This window comes from Somniosus microcephalus, chromosome 2 (assembly GCF_052327205.1).
Source record: "Somniosus microcephalus isolate GS21.2 chromosome 2, FLI_Smic_1.0, whole genome shotgun sequence".
Taxonomy (NCBI): Eukaryota; Metazoa; Chordata; class Chondrichthyes; order Squaliformes; family Somniosidae; genus Somniosus; species Somniosus microcephalus.
In genome coordinates, this window is record NC_140988.1 from 29,836,853 (window position 1) to 29,852,499 (window position 15,647).

Sequence of the window (15,647 nt, forward strand, 5' to 3'; positions counted from 1 at the left end):
ACACATGCACAGCACTTTTTTCGAACTCCTAATAAATCCTGAACTTGTACTGAATTTTTGTAGCAGTGCTTCAATATTTTGTTTAAAATATTGCTGCACAAAAATACATGTTAAACTTCTTAAATTTTGAAGAGATTGTTGAATGCATGTAAAAATCTGAAGCTTGCAGCCTATTAAATGCCCATCTGATGGTGATAAGATTGCTTGTTATATTCTACATTGGCACTCAGTTTTCTATTTCTGATGACAAATTAAACATTTACATAGAACAATCAAGTGGCATTCAATGATGAACAATCAATCTGCCTGCTAATTTGGGTCTTCTGTCTCCCTGCAATGCACAGCAATCTGTGTAGCAGTACAACTGATTTTTCTTTCTACCGATATTTCTTAACCTTATTGAGCCTGCTGCCTTCATCTCTGAGGCCTTGAAAGAAGAGGTAGATGGCTGGAGTAACTGATCTCTTTAAGATGGAACTTGCGCTATAACCTCAGCTCTGCATTCAAGCTGATCAGAGGAATTACTTCCCAAAGTGAGTGATGATATGATACAGCTTTCAGGTGATGGTGCTGGTCTGTCCTCCAGATGTTACTTTAGGGCAATCTCAAATTAACTAGGGCTCTATGTTTCTACTTTAATGCCTTTGTTACAATAATAAAAACTGAAATAATGGCCAATTTCTGTTTTTTAAATGGATAACATGGATTTACAAACGGTAAATCGTGCTTGACTAATCTACTGGAATTTTTTGAGGATGTAACTAGTAAAATAGATAAGGGAGAACCAATGGATGTGGTGTATTTGGACTTTCAGAAGGCTTTCGATAAGGTCCCGCATAAGAGATTAGTGTGCAAAATTAAGGCACATGGGATTGGGGGCAAGGTATTGACTTGGATAGAGAACTGGTTGGCGGATAGAAAGCAGAGAGTTGGAATAAACGGGTCGTTTTCCGAGTGGCAGGCAGTGACTTGTGGGGTACCGCAAGGATCAGTCCTAGGACCCCAGCTGTTCACAATATATATTAATGATCTGGACGAGGGAATTGGATGTAATATCTCCAAATTTGCAGACGACACAAAGCTGGGTGGGAGGGTATGCTGTGAGGAGGATGTCATGAAACTCCAGTACGATTTGGACAGGTTGGGTGATTGGGCAGAAACATGGCAAATGCACTATAATGTGGATAAATGTGAGGTTATCCACTTTGGTGGCAAAAACAGGAAGGCAGATTATTATTTGAATGGCAATAGATTGGGAGAAGGGGAAGTGCAAAGAGACCTGGGTGTTCTTGTGCACCAGTCGCTGAAGGTAAGCATGCAGGTGCAGCAGGCGGTTAAGAAGGCAAATGGTATGTTGGCCTTCATAGCAAGAGGGTTCAAGTACAGGAACAAGGATGTCTTGCTGCAGTTGTACAGGGCCTTGATGAGACCGCACCTTGAGTATTGTGTGCAGTTTTGGTCGCCTTATCTGAGGAAGGACATTCTTGCCACGGAAGGAGTGCAGCGAAGATTCACCAGGCTGATACCTGGGATGGCAGGAATGACGTATGAGGAGAGATTGTGTCGATTGGGCTTATACTCACTGGAGTTTAGAAGATTGAGAGGGGATCTCATCGAAACCTAAAATTCTGTCAGGCCTGGACAGACTAGATGCAGGAAGGATGTTTCTGATGGCCGGGGAGTCCAGAACCAGGGATCATAGTCTAAGGATAATGGGTAAGCCATTTAGGGCTGAAATGAGGAGGAATTTCTTCATCCAGAGAGTGGTGAACCTGTGGAATTCTCTGCCACAGAGGGCAGTGGAGGCCAGTTCATTAAACATATTCAAGAAGGAGTTGGATATATTTCTTAAGGCTAAAGGGATCAAGGGATATGGGGAGAAGGCAGGGACAGGGTACTGAATTTGGTTGATCAGCCATGATCTCATTGAATGACGGAGCAGGCTCGAGGGGCCAAATGGCTTACTCCTGCTCCTATCTTCTATGTTAAAGGTTATGCTACAAGAAGTAAATTTAATTTCTGTCCTTCATTTTGCTGCTTTTATTTCCAGGAAAAACGCAGTCCCTTTTTCTTTAATGACCTGGTGCCAGTGAAAGCAGGATGACGTTTAATAGCTAGCTTTGCATCATTCTGAGTTGAAGATGGTGATAGTAAAATTGCAAATGTGAATTCTGCCTTTAGGTGTCAGCTCAATGTACGTGCGCTCCTCTAAGTCAGAAATTTGTGGGTTCAAGTCTCACTCCAGCATGTGAGCAGTTGATTTAGACTGATTTCAGTGCAGTGCTGAGAAAGTGGTGCACTGTCAGATGTGCTGTCTTGGATGAAACATTAAGCTAAGGCCCTATCTGCTTGACCAGGTGGACATAAGATCCAACAACACTATTCAAAGAATAGTAGGTGTGTTCTCCCCAGATCATGGCCAACATTTATCACTCAACCAGAGCCACCATCATCTGGTCATTAATCTCATTGCTGTGTGGCGGATGGTACACAAATTGGCTGCTGAGTTTGCCTACAAAATTCAAGTGACTACATTTCAAAAGTGTTTAAGTAGCTATGAAGCACTGATGTCCTAAGAACATGAAAGATGCTTATATAAATGTAAGTTCTGGGCAAATGGATGCCCCTGTAACAATCTGTGTTTGCTTGGAGAAGTGAAGGGATGTACGGCAGGTGAGATTGCAGCACAATGATGGCTGCCCTCAAAACTACATATGGGCAAAGGCAGACTTCTCACTCAGACCTCACCGTCCTTGGCCTCTTGCATTGTTCCACGGAAGCTCAACGTAAACTCGAGGAACAGCACCTCATCTTCCGATTAGGCACTCTGCAGCCTTCCGGACTCAATATCGAGTTCAACAATTTCAGATCATAACCTCGGCCCCTATTACACATTTTTTCTTGTAATTTTTCCACTCCTTTTTCCCCCCCCCTTTCCTTTTGTTTTTCTCCCACACCTGGCAGCTATCTCTTGCCCTGCCAGTACACTTTACACCTAATTTCAGCCTATTACCATCTCGTCTAGCTCTTTTGTTTCTTTCACTTCTTTTGTCCGATTGCAGCCCTGCCTTCGATCTTGTTTCTTTTCTTTCCAGTTTTGAAGAAGGGTTCGACCCGAAACATCAACTCAAATTTTTCTCCACGGATGTTACCTGACCACCTGAGTTTTTCCAGCATTTTCTGTTGTTATTTCGGATTTCCAACATCTGCAGTATTTTGCTATCAGACTTACTAGGACTTGGCCAAGAGCAGTGTATGCATCGGCTTGGATTCGCTGGAGAGGCTTTGACTTGAGTTGTGCTACATGTTGCAGTCTGGCCTATAGTCTGATACCAAGACAGACGCAGCAGTGGCATGTTGGGACTTGTGCAGCTCTGAAAACTTACGCCGCCAATTCATTTCTAACCATGTGAGCGGCCTCTATTACATCAGCTTTTGTATAGGTAAATAATCCCTTTCTTCCCCAGTCAAAGCAACTTCTTCACTTTTTCCATGGGCAACTGACAACGTTTGAGTAAGCTGTACTTTTCAAATAGGGTATCCTAAAGTCTGGAGCATCATTCATGGCAGTGGTACGGCCCTATGCTTCTCAATGGGTGTGCAATCATGCACCACAAGGACTTTTACTCCATCAATGAGTAACTTCTCTGTGACTGCACTGGAGCATGTGATGAATACCTAGTTCCAAGGCATAGATCTTGATGTGGTTATTATAATGCAATCTACCCTGCCCCTGTTTTTATAGCAGATAAAGGCTACCTTCTTCAACCCTGGCCAGTGACACTTCTATGGCTGCAGTGTATACCATCTAAGCTCAGGTACATTGGGGTGCATGTATCTGCCAGAGCTATCATGGAGCACACCATAGGCATAACAAAGGAGTGCTTTGGATGCCTAAACAGGGCATACACATATACAGACTCGCCAAAATCTTTTGCATCTTGTCGGGTTTATGCCTCACGAATTTTCCATCCAGCAAGGCGAAGTTGTGGAGCTCTTGGAGAACTAATGCAATCAGGGAGACAACCTAGATGAGCAGAAGGAGGCTAAAGATGCTGCTGCTGAAGTACCTTTGCTAGATGCTAGACCTATTTGCCAGGTTCTCCTAAGTATCTCATTAATCAATTGCATTAGCAGTCTTTGCTACATCTTCATTATAACCTCAACACCTGGAGCACTGTGCAGAGTTTTGGCCTCCTTATCCGAGGAAGGACGTACTTGCCTTCGAGGCAGTGCAACGAAGGTTCACTAGATTGATTCCTGGGATGAGAAAGTTGTCCTATGAGAGGAGATTGAGTAGATTGGGCCTATACTCTGGCGTTTAGAAGAATGAGAGGTGATCTCATTGAAACATATAAGATTCTGAGGGGGATTGACGAGAGTAGATGCGGAGAGGTTGTTTCCCCTGGCTGGAGACTCTAGAACTCTGGGGCATAGTCTCAGGAAAAGGGGTAGGCCATTTAAGACTGAGATGAGGAGGTCTTTCTTCACTCAGGGTTGTGAATCTTTGGGATTCTCTACCTCAAAGTGCTGTGGAAGCTGAGTCGTTGAGTATATTCAAGGCTGGGATAGATAGATTTTTGGACTCTAGGGGAATCGAGGGATATGGGGATCACGTGGGAAAGTGGAGTTGAGGTCGAAGATCAGCCATGATCTTATTGAATGGCAGAGCAGGCTCGAAGGGCCATATGGCCTACTCCTGCTCCTTTTTCCCCAAGCTCTTATACCTTCACTTCCTATGGGATGCCAAAGCTACTATTTCTGCAACCTGCTGATACATTATGCAACACCATAATGAGGTGAGTGCTAGGATGAACTGAGTGGAGATGGAGGAGAATTCCAGCATGAATTGCGGGGAAGAGAGAGATGAGTTTATGGCAGTGTCACCATGTTTGAAATGGTGAATCAGATGTTGCTAGTTTTTCTAGGTTGGCATGGATACTGCCATTGTTGCCAATACCTGATCTTGCTTCTGCATTTTGGAACTTCACCCAGTGCTGCAAGTGGGAATTCTTAGTGTCGCAGTCAGATTGGGAAATTCCCCCTGCGGAACAAAGTTCAATCGGGAATGAAGCAGCGACACCAGGTAGATGCTGCAGTCGGCTTTGGCAGTCAGCTGTTGTCACTTATTCCTATTTTTTTTTAGATTAAACATCTATAAAGTTTTTTTTTAAGTCTTCAAAAATGCAGCATGCTTAGTGTAAAAAAAACATTTAAATGTCCAGAGAAACATGGCCCTAGACTATACAAATGTGTAGGGGCGAGGCAGCATTTAGAAAAGTTTGTACAATTTGAAATGACATCCAATGGCCATGGAGGACCACATCTTGCACTGGGCAGAATTTAGAGCCTATTAGGCTTGTCACAAATCTTGTTTTAAGGCAGCATTGCTGATGATCTCCTTTATTTTTCTCTGCAGTAACTGTTCCCAACCTCCCAGAGCACCAGCTGCATTGTTATGGTGAACAACATGGAAACCTGACTCGGGAAAACAAGGTGGTTATGCAGACGAGTCAGGGGAGTAAGAACAGCCATAACTAATTTACATATCATGATATCCCTAAATCTGAAACAATGCAGTCAGCTGAAAGTTTTGGTCCTTTTATTGGGATAATAAATGTAATATTCAAAAGGAAGGACTTTGCAGTTCTGCTTCGCCCCCTGCATGGACCACATGCATGGACCTCACCACACTTCTGAGATGAGCATTAAGACACATTGTTGTGACATGGTCCTGATCATCTGTGGTCTGCCATCCCAGCATTTACACTGGACTTGTGCCCGCCGGTGCCCTCCAGCGCTGACTCTGCTGGAGTAGGCAGGGCAGTGGGAGGTCACCTCATTTGCAAGGGGTTGGCAGGAGCCCGCACTTCTATAGGTGTATCTCGGGTGCCTGCTACCCCCATGCAGAAACTCCGGCACCTGACCATCAGAGGACCTGCCCGGGCTACTCACCCCTCCGCTGGAGAAAGCTTTTCCATGCCCTTTGGCCACCTTAACAAGGCAACCAATTTGGCCCACAACACACTATATTCCACACTCCCATTTCTCAGTCCCCGATTACAATCCTTGTTCTATTTGTTGAATTTGACTCCCTATCCATTGCATTCATTCCTATTCCAGGTAACACTTTTTTACTCTATTCAAAGTCCTCAGTTTGCATAACTCCTTCTGATTTACAGTAGTTAGTTGAACTTTTAGCTGTTTTACATTATGCTTTCATGTTTGCGTGGGTTTCCTCCGGGTGCTCCGGTTTCCTCCCACAGTCCAAAGATGTGCGGGTTAGGTTGATTGGCCATGATAAAAAAAAAATTTAAATAAAAAAATTGGCCCTTAGTGTTTGGGGGGATTAAATACGTGGGGTTACGGGGCTAGGGCTTGTGTGGGATGGCTGTCGGTGTAGGGACCGGGTGCTCGGGTTTGGATGATCAGCCATGATCTCGTTGAATGGCGGAGCAGGCTCGAAGGGCCGAATGGCCTACTCCTGCTCCTATCTTCTATGTTTCTATGTTCATTTTCTTCTGTTTTAAGTTTTAAGTTCTGCCTTTTAACTTTCCTCAGCCTCTTTCAGATCACATTCTAGCTGTTTACTAGTTCCTTTTATTTTTCTCAGACTTCTAATGGCTTTGCTATCAGCATCTCCCAGTGTCTGGGATAAGCATTTTTACATTTGTAATCAGACATGTATATTCCTCTCACTTTGAACTGTTAAGAGTATTGGGCCTGGAATTTCTGCCGGGATCCTCCAGCGGGAAATCGGTAGATCCCCTGGAGGAAACGGTCTAAATAGGTGAACATCACTAGGGTAGATACAGAAAAATGATTTCCTTTGGTGGGGGAAATGAAGAATGAGCAGGACTTAATCTTAAAATTGGAGCTAGACCATTTAAGGGGGAAATCAGGAAGCAGTTTTCACACAAAAGGTTGTAGAAATCTGGAATTCTCTTTTTCCCCCCCCCCCCCACCCCCCAAATGTCTATCGATGCTGGGTCAATTGGAGCTTTCAAGACTGCGATCGCTGGATTTTTGTTAGGTAAGGGTATCGAGGGATATTGAGCTAAGGCGGATAAATAGAGTTGAGGTACAGATCAGCCATGATCTAATTGAGTGGCAGAGCAGGCTCGAGGGGCTCAATGGCCTAATCCTGTACCTATGTTCCTATAGAACCTCTGACAAATGAATAATGGCAAAACTGCACTGAAGAGCCTGCCTAGATTATGTGCTCAATCCCTGGAGTGGGTATTAAACCTATAACCTTTTATTCAGCGGCGAGAGTGCTGCAACTGAGCCACGCAGTATATGTGGTGTTGTAATCGTATGTTAAGTGCAAAACACTATATTGTGTATTAAAGTGCACATGAGTAAGAAACTTTGATTTAACACATAATAGGGCATGAGGGAAAAAGAACAAATATAGCCAGTTGGTTTGTATCTGTTAGCTTCCAACTAGAGGTCACTCTTCCTTTCCATCGCTCATTTGCTGATTGAGTATGACTGATCTCCAGGTCAGAGGTCATTTTACACCATTAGTTTATTTTTCGAAACATTACATTGGCACTCACTTTCAGTATGGAACATTATATTATAGACTACAGTTTGCACCCATGGTTTAAAAAAAAAAAAAAAAATTTTTTATTTTCATAAGGCAATTTCCAAAAGGACTGGCCACTAATCAAAGTCGTCACCTGGAGAGGCTGGTAATGGAGCTATGTGGAATGCTATAGCACAGTCAGCGAGGAGACCATTAAAGAAAGAAAATCTGTCATAGTTCAATAATGTTAGAAACATAGAAGATAGGAGCAGGAGTAGGCCATTCGGCCCCTCGAGCCTGTTCTGCCATTTAATGAGATCATGGCTGGTCATCCAAATTCAGTACCCTGTCCCTGCTTTCTCCCCATATTCCTTGATCCCTTTAGCCTTAAGAAATATCTCTAACTCCTTCTTGAATATATTTAATAAGTTGGCCTCAACTGCCTTCTGTGGTAGAGAATTCCACAGTTCACCACTCTCTGGGTGAAGAAATTCCTCCTCATCTCAGTCCTAAATGGCTCACCCCTTATCTTTAGACTGTGACCCCTGGTTCTGGACTCCCCCGCCATCGGGAACATCCTTCCTGCATCTAGTCTGTCTAGTCCGGTTAGAATTTTATAAGTTTCAATGAGATCCCCTCTCATTCTTCTAAACTAGCGAATATAAGCCTAATCGACCCAATCTCTCCTCATATGTCATTCCTGCCATCCCAGGTTATGTCAATGTTGCCAGTTTTGATCAATATATAAACTATTATAGTGTAGTCTATGCTCTGAATTAAGGAGATAATCTTACAATAGTCTATATCGTTAGAATAATTGTTTTAGTTGTGAACTCTGCATAATCAGGGAGTGACATTCTACCCAGTGCAGTTTGTGACCTTTAAATACAATGCCGATGTTTAGGAAAACCATTTATGCAAGAAAAACTTAAACAGAAATGGTAAACTTTAATCTTGGATTTTACCCAAATAATTCACTGTTACTGGGGCAGGTTCACCAATCTGATTTTTTTTTTTGTCACCCTTCTCTGGAATATATTCTTCTAACGAGCCCTCGATAAAAATCTTACACTCTTTACCTTAAAATGTTACACTCATTTCCTTAAAATATTACAATATACAAACAAACTTGCATTTATATAGCGCCTTTCATGTCTTCGGGCTGTCCCAAAGTGCTTTACAGCCAATGAATTACTGTTGAAGTTCAGTCACTGTTAAGGAGGCAAACGTTGCAGCCAATTTGAACACGGCAAGGTCCCACAAACAGTAACAAGATACCAGGAGAACTCCACTGCTCTTCTTCATAAATAGTGCTATTGGATCTTTCACGTCCGCTTGAAAAGGCAGGCAGGGCCTCGGTTTAACATCTCATCCAATCTACGGCCCCTACAACAGTATAGTGCTCCCTCGCTACTGCACTGGAGTGTGCTTAAGTCCTGGAGTGGAGCTTAAACCTATGGCCTTCTAATTCAGAGGCAAAAGTGCTACCACTGAGCCAAGGCTAACACTAATAAGCTGGTTATAGTACACTAATCTAAGCATACCTGATTTGTCTTGTTTACCTGGCATCCATTTTAACCAGATAAATGAGGTGGTCTCATAGAAGCAGAAATTAAAGTCTCTTCTAAACTGAATTTTGCCTTCTGTCCTGTTGGCCTTTGCTTATATTTTATAGTTCTAATTAGAAAACTGCAATTATTTCTGAAGATTTTTGGATGAATAAACTGATGTTTGAAAGGATTCAAAGGGATTTTAAAGGGCACATAAATTATGAAAAGCTAGCTTGCAGGTGTAAAAAGCAATCACAAAGGCTAATGGAATAATGAGCTTTATCGTAAGAGGTGTCAAATATAAAACCAAGGAATTACTGCTGTAGTTGGACACAGTGCTAGCCAGACCTCACTTGAAATATTGTTGGTGCTCTAGCTTATAAAGGAGACACTGACCTTGGAAAAAATTAATTGAAAATCCACCAGGTTAGTGCTTGGGATGAAGAGGTGCAGCTATGATAAAAGAGTTGTTAATATTCCCTGGAGAAGAGGTTAAGGTGTTCTGACTGGTGTATAAAACAATGATGGGAATTGAATGTATTGATATGAAACTGCTGTTCCTTCCAATAGGGGAACCCAAAACAAATGGACATAATCTTAGAATTCAAACTAACCTGATTAAATGTGAATCCAGAGAGAGAGAAAAAAACAAATCTTCATAAAAATTTGCAAGGATCTGGATTGCCAGAAGGCTATGGATGCAGAATTAATTGAGATGTTGAAAGCTGATGGCACATTGCCTAGCTAAGCCTCTGCTCAACAGCCTTCCCCGAACCAGCATTTTTATGCTGTCCTGATCCTTCGTATCAGCTTTGCTCAGTGGTAGTGCTCTCCTCTCTGAGTTAGAAAACTGTGGGCTCAAGCCTCACTCCACATACTTCTACACATAATCTAGGCTGACACTTCAGTGTACAGGAAACTTTGGTTTATCCAGAGGTTGTATGTCCAGAAACCTCGATCTACCGGCAGAAATCAGGAGCCGTTTTGTTAGGTTTTTTTTCTTCTTGTGGCTTTGTTTTCAACAGTCGGGCTCTGGAAAGTCTCTCTGAAGCTGTTGCTAAGCTACAGAGACGCTTCCAAGGTACGGGCCGACTGTTTACAAGCTGTTGCTAAGCAACAGTGTTTGTTGTCAGATACGGAGATGAAAACCCCCGTATGCTTCAACATTAACTTTGCATGTCCGGTAGTTTTGATAGATCGGCAACAGCTCGGTCCCGTTGGTGCTGGATATAACAAAGTTTCCTGTAGTACTGAGGGAGTGCTGCATTGCTGGAGGTGCTGTTTTTTGGATGAGCTATTAAACAGGCCCCCATCAAACCTCTTCAGTTGGGTACAGAAGATCCCATGGTGCTATTCGAAGAAGAGCAGGAAAGTTCTCCCAGGGTCCTGGTCAATGCCACCAAAACATATTGGTCCAGAACTTCGGGTCCTCACAGGTGAGTACGCGCTGGGTACTCACGCGTAGGCCCAACAAAAGTCGGTTTTGTGCGTGCACTGCGCATGCGCGGGAAACCGGAACTTCCGTTCCCTTAAAGGAAGGGGTTCACAGGTCGAACGCGTGCGCCGGAGAGGCAGCACGTAGTACCGCCTGGAACATCCGTTTTTTTTGTAGGTTTCTCCGGGAGGATAAGTCTCCAGGAGCTACGCTTTCAAAAAGCAGTCGCAAGGCCTGCTTTTAACAAGGTAAGTGGTGAATTAAGTTAAATTAAAACATTTTTTCCATGGGTTTATTATTTTTAAATACTTTAAAGAAAGATAAGTTTATTTTTAGCCCCATTAGAAACTGTAATTAGTTTTTTCAAAAGTTAAATTATTGTTTAAAATAGTTATTTTATGTAATTTAGTTATTTTAAAAATGTGATTTAAAAAAAAAAAAATTATTTGAAGTTTTATTCATGTTTTGGGGCTGAATTGTATTCATAGATTTGACGGCGCTTCCTGTCAAATCTATGAATACAGATTCCCTGCTACCATTGGCTCTCCATGGCCCACGTGATCCCAGGGGACGCTTCGAACTAACTGCGCCCCTGGGATACGCAAGCACTGCGCACCGGCAGTTGGAGCAGGCCCAGGATCGGAATCCCACCTGGGCCCACAGCACAACGGCCGGCGCGCTAGGTAAGTGCAGGTCGGAGGCTTACACCCGCGGGAAGCCCCGACCCGAATTTCTGGGCCATTAATTGGTCATTTATCTCCTTGCTGTTTGTGGGACCGTGCTGTTCACAAATTGGTTGCCATGCTTGCCGATAGAATAATAGTGACTACACTTCAAAATAATTAAGTGGCTGTGAAGTGCTTTGGGATGTCCTGAGGATGTGAAAGGCACTATATAAGTACACGGTCTTCCTTACTTCCTTTCTTTTGATGATTTCTAGGTTCCAGTGGGTCAGAGGTTACAACACTTTTACAATCGAGCAACTTTTTTCTTCATTTTTTTAAAGCTTTACGGTCATGCCCAGGTGAGCCTTTGATCCCCAGCCCTATCAGCCTCATAATAACCTATACGAACATCCCTAGCCGGTGCTGCTGGTTCAGAGTTCACGCAGTGACAAACTGATAATCCTGTCCAGACAAACCAAAGAAAAATACACACTTAATGCGTTTGATGTAGCCAGTCGCATTTCGGTCAGTTTGCTGGATTATCCAGAGAAGCCACACTCACTAAGTGGAGTAGACCGTGTTACCAAAAATGTTTCACTTCCCCTCTCTTTTTACAAACTACTCCACTCAAATACGTCATGAAGTGAATAGTTAATGGAAGGGACATCTGCCTGAAACTGGGCTCATGACATTGTGAGTGAAACATTTCATTGAGAATAGGAGCAACAATCTAAATTACACAATAAAATAAAAATTGTAGATTCTTAATTATAATAAAGAATCATTTTTCTTGACAGCAATTTTTACTAAAAGCAACTGAGGTTGTTGTATTTGCTTTAAGAAGGAAGAATTTACAGTGTGAGGGAGTGAATGCTCTTCTGTTGTTCAGTAACTTGAAACCTGTGATATTGGAGACAGGCTTAGAGACAAACAGAAAAAAACCAGAGCATTATTAAAACATTTAAATGCTGAGGTAATCCAGTTGAAACTCTACTCTGCAAGTTTGCTGGAGCTGTTACAGTTGTAAGAAAGTAATACAATGATTTTTCCAAAGAAGAAAGAGGACCATTCAGAGAGTACAGTAATGCTGCCTGGCACCCAGGTTTTTTTTAATCTATCCAGATTTTGCTTGGAGTAAGCAGTCGTCATCAGAGACATATGAGGGCAGGGGAAATTTCATCTGTGTGCTACTTGTGGTGAAGTTACAAATGTGAGTATAAAATGCATGTTTATGACTTCACTACAAATAGCAAACCTCCTGAGGGCACTAACGCAGTGTGGAGCAGTTATTTTAAAGTCACTTATGGTTTTAACAATTTGAATATAGCCCACTGGAGTTTTAAGAAAAAAAAGTAAAACAAATGTTACCTGCGTTATTTTAGTTATTTTCTGCATTTTAACCCATTCTGCAGCTGTGAGTGAACTGGTAATCTGATCCATGGCCTATGTGCTATAACTAGCTCTTAGGAGATAAGTGAGGGTGTCTCACTTGCAGATTTATTTACTTATTTCCAGGTAGAAGAGCCTCTTTCCCCACTAATGACCCAGCCACGGGGAAGATTTCCTCTGTTCACTATTTGTGGTGTAATCATAAATGTAAGCACCAGGGACCCAGTTATGTATTCTCTACTGATAGCAAACAGAGGAAACCCCTTCAGTAAGCAAAAACAGGCGCACAAAGCTGCCTCCCGCTATATTGTGACAGAGTGTGCTGATAAACGAACCCATTGCACCAGCAGGTCACCAGTACCTATTGGAATTTTTTTTTTTTCAATCCCTTTCTTTCTTGAAACTACTGATTCATGGTGGGGTTTGTTTCCACAGGAATAAACCATCCTTTGCTACTTCACCCAGGTGGTTATTGTTTTTCTGTGATCCCAGGTATCGAGAGGCAATAGGCTACTTAAAGAATAGGGGCGTCACAGCCAATCCCCATCCTCTTATGTACTGCTGACACACACTTCCAGTAGAAAGCACTGGATAGTCATCAGGAGTGCGAACCCTGGCTGATTCTTCCCCCCTCAGTCCATTGGCATTAAGTCTAATTGTAGTGACCATGCAGCCACTTAGGCTGAGATCAGTTGACTCAGCACAGACTGTATGGTTCAGATCTATACTGGGCTAAGAGCTTATTAAATTAACATGTCATTTAGATAAATGAACCTTGGGGTTCGGAGTCTTGAATACATAAAGGAGACGTGGGGCAGTTGAAGGGTTTTAATAACATAATGGCCCAGAAATTTGGGTCGGGGGCTTCCCGCGGGTGCAAGCCCCCGACCTGCACTTACCTAGCGTGCCTGCCGTTGAGCTGTGGGCCCGCGTGGGATTCCGATCCTGGGCCTCCTCCAACTGCTGGCGCGCAGTGCTTGCGTATCCCAGGGGCGCAGTTAGTTCGATGCGTCCCCTGGGATCACGTGGGCCATGGAGAGCCAATGGTAGCAGGGAATGCTTCATTCATAAGCTTGACAGGAAGAGCTGTCAAACCTATAAATACTATAAGCCCCAAAACATCACTAAAACTTCAAATAATTTTTTTTTTAAATACAGGAAACTTTGGTTTATCCGGAGGTTGTATGGCCGGAAACCTCGATCTAACGGCAGAAATCAGCAGCCGTTTTGTTAGTTTTTTTCTTTTTTTTTCTTCTAGCATTTTTTTAAACAGTCAGTCTCTGGAAAGCCTCTCTGAAGCTGTTGCTAAGCTACAGAGACGCTTCCAAGGTACGGGCCGACTGTTTACAAGCTGTTGCTAAGCAACAGTGTTTGTTGTCCGATACGGAGATGAAAACCTCCATATCCTTCAACATTAGCGCTGGTCTGTCCGGAAGTTTTCATAGATCGGCATCACGCTGGTCCCGTCGGTGCCGGATATCGCGAAGTTTCCTGTAAACTATAAATTACATGAAATAACTATTTTAAACAATAATTTAAATTTTTGAAAAAATTAATTAAATTTTCTAACGGGGCTAAAAATAAACTTACCTTTCTTTAAAGTATTTAAAAATAATAAACCTGTGGAAAAAATGTTTTAATTTTAATTAATTCACCACTTGCCTGTTAAAAGCAGGCCTTGCACCTGCTTTTTAAAAGTGTAACTGCTAGAGACTTACCCTCCCGGAGAAACCTGCAAAAAAAACGTAAGTTCGATGCACACGCGCTGCCTCTCCGGCGCACGTATGGCACCTGTCAACCCCTTCTTTCAGGGGAACGGAAGTGCCGGTTTCCTGCGCATGCGCAGTGCATGCATGAAACCGGCACTTTCATTGGGCCTATGCATGAGTATCCCGTGCATACTCACACGTGGGGACCCGATTTTCTGGGCCAATAATGTTTTGTGCACGAGGAGACACCTTCTAGTCTACTTTTCCAATCTTCCCATTGAGTTCCTCACTGTGACTCTGGATTTTATAATTCCTGTATCCAATTTACTCCCAGAAATTCAACCAATCTTTTCCTAAAACCTCCCCGTCGCCTGCTTCCACAATTCTATCACCCTCTTACTAAAAATGTTGCTTAAATTCCTATTTTCATTCCCCAATCAATCCTACCCAACTCGCTCCTCAGACCATCGTAGTTTCCTTTATTTAAATTGAGGACCCTAGTTTTTGAGTCAACTACTTCATTCTCCATCTTAATTATCACATTGTTGTTTGTGAAACCTTGCTGTACGCAGTTTGGCGGCTGCGTTTCCTACATTACAACAGTGTGCAACAACAACAACAACGGTGAGCAACAATAACAGTGGTTTACCACATTCACCCCTTGTTTAAAATTGAGTCCGGCGGGGTGAAGTGTACTAAAGGTTCGTGTAAGTAAGTCTATCAGGTGGCCTTGTATGCCGTCCTGATCGTCGTGGTGGCGGCGGTGATGGTGCAGCATCCAACGTTGAATCTGGCGTCTCATTGAGTGGTTGGGTGGTCAATGACGGGTCCTGGGGCTGCGGCATGCCGTCTACAGGGGTTGGGTTGTGGGTAGTGGTGGATGGCAATGGTAGTGTTTCAGGGGCACCCGAAGGTGCGAGGTCTCGTATGGAGACTGTGTCCTCCCGCCCGTCCGGGTATGCCACGTAAGCATACTGGGGGTTGGCGTGGAGGAGGCTCACCCTCTCGACCAGGGGGTCCGTTTTATGGGACCTCACGTGCTTCCGCAGTAGGACGGGTCCTGGAGACGTCGGCCATGTCGGTAGCGAGGTCCCCAATGTGGACTTACTGGGGAAAGTGAACATTTTTTCATGGGGGGTGGCATTGGTGGCCGTACAAAGCAGTGACCGAATGGAGTGGAGCGCCGCAGGGAGGACCTCCTGCCAGCGAGAGGTCGGAAGACCCTTAGATTTTAAGTTTAAGAGGACGGCCTTCCAAACCGTCGCGTTCTCTCTTTCCACCTGGCCGTTCCCCCGGGGGTTGTAGCTGGTGGTTCTGCTTGTGGCAATACCTCTCGTGAGCAGGTACTGACGGAGTTCGTCGCTCATA